Genomic DNA, 6,000 nt, shown 5'->3' with positions numbered 1-6,000 from the left:
CCTTGGAATTTCGAGCCACGTGGTGCCTCGGCTATAATTATGATCCCAACTTAATATAATAGGTCTATGCTTCTCTCACTGGCGTAGGCCTGTTGGGAGAACGCACCTGGCTTTGCAGAAGCATTTGGAAAATGTTCGTTCTCCGAATGTTGTGTTTCCGCTTCGCTAGAGGGGAAACGTTATATGAAAATAAACAAGATTCCGCGGAATATGACGTCAGAGAAATAGACATAGCTTTATGAAGTAGGCCTACGACGGCGCAGGCCTTTAGAGAATAGTTATAGCGCCGGTTGATGGCCAAGATTAGTTAGCTATGTGGGAAAGAAGACGCTAGGGCGCTGTCTGAATTAATAGGGTGCATAACATTCCCTAGTAATTAAGAAAACACAGAAAACCTAAGGGCTAACGTCAGTAGCTTCATCTTATACGGTTTGTAGTGGTGACGTGTGCATCGTATTTCCGGGTTCCGATAAAGAGGAAATGCTTCTTTCAAATAGCACACGTGTGCATATATCGGTGGCTTATTTTGGGCTACGTGCATAGTCACTTGTTCATTTGTAACTTTCAGACGCTACAGTATATGATGCTACTTAAAAAGGTGGCATTCAAAGCTTAATCCTATTTACTTCCTACAGACGCCACGCAAGTGTAGCAGTATTGTACACTGACACGGAAGAGTAGACTAGACTTCCCCGTGCCGGTTACTCTCGTTATTTAGAAGCGTAGCTTATCTCTCCCTCTCTCTCCACTTTCACCTTCACTTGTTATATTGGTGTTGTTAATAGGGAAGCTTATCTTCAGATTTTAGTCATACGTTTTCTATAGTTCTTGTCATTTAGCCTAATTTCTGCCAGTTCATTTGTTCGTCCGTAATCTCATGCTGAGCATTTAATAATCCTATTAGTAATATCCAAATTTTGTTTTTATGTTGCTGTCTTTTTTTTATTATATTTGCGATATGAACAAATACTCATGATTTTCTGCAAATGTATTTTCTTTTAATGAAAATATTTTCACCTGGAGATAATATAAGTTCTGACAGAAATTAGGCTAAACGACAAGAACTATAGAAAACGTATGACTAAAATCTGAGAATCTCCCTAAATTTTTGCATTGTATAATTATTATATATTTGATATAAATAACTTTATTATGAACGGATTCGAGACACTGTATCTGATGTTACATTTTACAGTGTTTTTTTATGCTGTCGCCATAAAATTTGCTGTTTACTATAAAAACATTGAGTTTCATTAAGCAGAATATAACATTGCAGAGGAACAAAGTAAAATTAAACAGGTTTTCCTCTTACAGTCATCGTAGATATAAAATGAAAATACACACACACAGTTTAGAATTGGAAACACGAAGTACACAATTGAACCATATATATATATATATATATATATATATATATATATATATATATATATATATATATATATATATATATATATATATAATTATATATAGCTACACCTCTCTTATGAAGATAAAATAGTGTATGAATATTACTTTTACTTCATGTTATATGTTTTTTTTTTTTTTTTGCATAGCGATTCATGTAAGGGTTAGAAGTACTTTTTATATTTAGTGTGATAATTTCTCTTTTGTGGAGTACTCAAGCGGCCTTCTCGTTCAGTCCCTGACTTCCATACGGAATGAGTGCACAAGATGAGTAATACGGAGACCCCATCACGTGTTCTTCAACGCGGTGAATGAATCCCACCGCAGACTCGCAGAGTGCAGTCTTGAGAGAGAGAGAGAGAGAGAGAGAGAGAGAGAGAGAGAGAGAGAGAGAGAGGTTGGGTTGTGGGGGGAGGGAGCGGCTGGGAGGGTCGAGGACGAGTATTTCGGTGTAAGGGGCAGTTCCCTCAACTTCACAAAACATCCGTACTGACTGCCACGTTTCACGTTCCCCCCGTCTCTCTCTCTCTCTCTCTCTCTCTCTCTCTCTCTCTCTCTCTCTCTCTTTTATGCCCCAGCCCGGTGGAATTTGACAGCAGTGTTACCGTAAGCTTGCCCGAGCGTTTCAGGGTCGACGGTTGGAAAATAAAAGTTCTTCCTCATTAGACCTATGAGTGTTACTTTAATATAGAAATATACAAAAGATGAACCAGTAATAAAAAGCAGCCCGTTAGGTTGTATGGAGAATAACGGTACTTTTCCTTAAATAACTTTTATGTTTCACCTTAGGTAATTTACGAAAGGGTTACGTGAATCCTGGCAGGTTACGACTGTCAGAAGCGAGGTCGGTCTAGAGTTCAAAGCGAACCAAAATTACCATTTAATCTCTCTCTCTCTCTCTCTCCCCGGTGTCAAGTTACAGTATATTTTTATTGTGATAAACTAGTTGTGGTTATAAAAAGCCGCGGTTGTACCCGCGCGCGCTATAGTAATTCTACGGAACTGTCGGCTTCGTAACCGTAAGCTTAGTTAGTTCTTGACCTAACCCAAGAACCTTGACCTAGGCCCTATCTCGACGAATCTTGGGACTCCTTTTACCCAACCTGTCTCGAGTTTGCCCATAGCCAGAGTCAAGAAGGTAAAAAAAGAGTGATCAAAGCTGAAAAGGTGTTTGCATATCTGCTTCAAAATATTTAATATAAAACTGTATTTATAAATACACAGTTTACGAATAATTTATTTAATATGTTGTATATGTTTTATAATATATACATACAGTTTTATACATATGTATATATATATATAATATATATATGCATGTATAAATAGATGTGAAAATATGTATATACTGTATATATATATAAATATATGTACGTATATAAATACAAATTGTATAATATATAATACAAATCACATAATATATATTACATATATATATAAACAAACAAACAATACATTTCGTCCATGAATATCACATTTTTCTTAAAGAATTAAGTGTATGTATAAAATCATTAACAAGAATACTTAATTTGAACCAGTTATCCCCACGCCTAATGCGTAGGTAGCATCCAGAGAGAACTTAGAATGAATCCGAAAGTTCCTAGAAATTCACTCTTTCTAGGAACGACCCAGTGACATTTGCGATGGCGTCACCGTCTGGCTTATTAATCATGTTTCAGGTGACTTAATGACACCAGTACCTTCTTGCGCGAGCATCGTTTCTGCTGTACCGCGTGTAGCGTGCAGAGTACAGGTACACGCATTCGTCTTTCAGATGTCTTTGGTTATACCGGTTTATAAAATATGAAAGTGTCAGCAGGTAGAACTTTATCGGTCTTCATATAATTATGTATATATATATATATAATGTGTGTGTATGTATGTATACAGTATATTATGTACGTACTGTATGTGCGTTCACACAACGGGGACCTTCGAGTATATACAGTATTTTTGTATATATATAATATATGTGTGTGTGTTTTATGTCACAACAGTGACCTCTGTACTCTGAGATGTCAGAAGGTCATTCTGGCCATAAATATTTTGAAAGTGACCAGTAAATACCATACACCTCAGTAAACTTGTATTAACCTTGAATGAAATGGGTGTTTGGACGTCCCAAAAGTTTTTTATTTCCTATTTTAAATTTAATTCGTTTCAAAGATTTATTTTTTTTTTGTGGTGGTAAATTTGATTCAGAGGACGGGGGGAGTTTTGCAGTGTTAACACGGAACCGATGCGCGGGTTTTCCCAGTACGTGAGTTTTTCTGTCTCCTTAACCATATTAAATACGTTTAGATTCTCGTATTTCCTCCTTCAAGAATCGAGGAACTGTTAAAACATTTTGTCTAGATAAAGTAACACTTCTATTTACTGTGGATTTGACATAAAAAGGAACATTTTGGAATTATTTTTATTTGATTTTTTAAAAGTTAAAAGGTTTTTCAGAGGCTTATCGAAGTCCGTATATACAGAATAACACATTATTGAATTTGGTGTCATTAATGAAATAAAATACAAAAAAATATTGCATACTTTGGAAGGACGAATATGTGTAAGTATAATTTTTTTTTTTTATTTCTTGGCGATAGGCTTCAAAATATATCAAATGAAAGCCATGTGGTGAACAGCTCAGAGAATCTCTGAGGACTTATGGACAGAGAGGAATTACATTCAGATCGATAAACATTTTCTTAATTTTCACAAACACCGAAAAACCAAGATAATTTCCTGTAGCTTTCAAGTTTCATTCTCTGGTATCTTGGCCGGCAAAGTTTCCCCGCCAGAATATCGGTCTAACTTGGTGACGGTTTATACAAACGTTATTTTCTCCGCTAGACTCAAGGCCACTCGGGATCTAAGTTTAGCTTTTGTTGAATTAAACTTGAAGCTTTATTCCATTTCATGTAAGGAAACGGTTTGTTGGTTAACGATACATTATTAAGAGGCGAACGTTGCATTCACCTCATATCTTTTAACAATGTTTATCGATAGTTCGTGTGTTTTGCATCGACCTTTCCGCCATATCGCTGAAAATGTTGCCAGCAAGTAATTAAAAGGTTTCTGATTTATTTATGTAGTAAAGTTTTGTTGTGAGTTTGAAATGCGAAGACAGAAGTATTTTAATTGTATTTATGTATACAGACAACCCAAGTAACTTCGAATACAGTAAATATACCAAGGAAAGATCTGGAACATAATATGTGCTCCGGTGTCGGCAAGACGAACGATGACGTCGCCGATCGGACCATCGTTCTAGCCAATGAGGGCGCAGTATTTCACAACGTCATATATGAGACTACATCTTGTACCAGTGAGCTCAGATATATGATGATGTCATCTCGAAAGTATTACACGGACCAATAGGCGCCGAGAACGGGGCGGAACGCCCACCGAAGTCACGCTTGCCGGTTGTAAGCACCTCCAAGGGGGTGGGGGGAGTCTATGGGGGGTCGGAGTACTGATGGCTCCGAAGTTCTCGGTGCTAAGCTTTCACATATCTTGATTCCATAGACTAAAATAATCGTATTATGGGCGATACAATGATATAATAGACTGATAATAGGATTTATTTTAGGATATTAGTCAATGGCGGGACTACTCTCCTTACGTTAGGCCAAGGACGTCTGCTAAGTGACATTTCTTAAAATTAACTTGGGGAGGGGGGAGGCGTGGTCGCGATGACGTGTGACCAGAAGTACTATAAATATAGTTTAATAATGTATTGATATAGTTCGGTCTGATATTATAAAGGTGACGAAGTCCAGAATGCAGAGCCGCCGCTCTGTCAAATCATGGAAATAAACGATTACTGCATACGTGTGTGTGTGGGGTGCGGCAGTTGCCAGGTAGCAATAGATTGCTGAATTTAGTTGCCTCGAGTAGTAGCAAGTATAGTATTTGAGTATGCAGTCACTGTAGTATGTCGTGTATGCATTTGCGTCATTGTATATTCTTCTCTATCACTATAGACATCCTGTATAATTTATAATTAAAAAATAGCTTTTGGTTCGCCAACGAGGTCTGTAGACGTGGAATGTGTGTCGGGCTGAAAGTCTTCATTTTATTACCTAATATATTTAGCATCGAGGTCTGCTGTGCCTGATGAGGCCTACTGATTACTTTCTATAGCGAATAAACCACTTTGATTTATGAGAATTTTTATGGTGACCTCGAGTAAAGAGCAAAAAAAGATCCCGAGTTGAACGAATTTTGTAGCTGGAATTAGCCGGCAGGTGATACTGAAGAAGTGGATTATGTTATTTTGAGGTAGTATTCAGTCCAAGTCTATAATAACAAAGCCGGGATAACTGAAACAGTTTTATTTTGAGGCCATGAAGGACTGCTACTTCAGATTACAATAAAAAGTTGACAAATGTCTTACTAAGAAGATTGTGGGTGACGCAAGACCTGTTTTGGGTCTAGCAATATTGCCCGGGGCCGCCGTGTGTACCTTGGCTTTCATGATATCACAGGATCTCAGGAGTCGATGTCCTTATATTTTCTTCATTTTCGTTATGTCAAGAATTTTGTTGGAATTTATGTGTATACACGTAGGCAGTTCTTGATGATACATTTTTCGGAACAACA

The 6,000-nt window shown here is 37.3% G+C and overlaps 1 protein-coding gene across 2 annotated transcripts in view; it reads left to right on the top strand.

The window, feature by feature from the left end:
* LOC136836703 (protein spinster-like) overlaps positions 1-6,000 on the top strand; it is a 96,425-nt gene that overhangs the window by 51,310 nt on the left and 39,115 nt on the right. The window lies entirely within an intron of this gene.

The sequence above is a fragment of the Macrobrachium rosenbergii genome, chromosome 56, assembly GCF_040412425.1.
Source record: "Macrobrachium rosenbergii isolate ZJJX-2024 chromosome 56, ASM4041242v1, whole genome shotgun sequence".
NCBI classification, from domain to species: domain Eukaryota; kingdom Metazoa; phylum Arthropoda; class Malacostraca; order Decapoda; family Palaemonidae; genus Macrobrachium; species Macrobrachium rosenbergii.
Note: the sequence above shows the minus strand (reverse complement) of the source record. Positions and strands in the feature narration are given on the sequence as shown.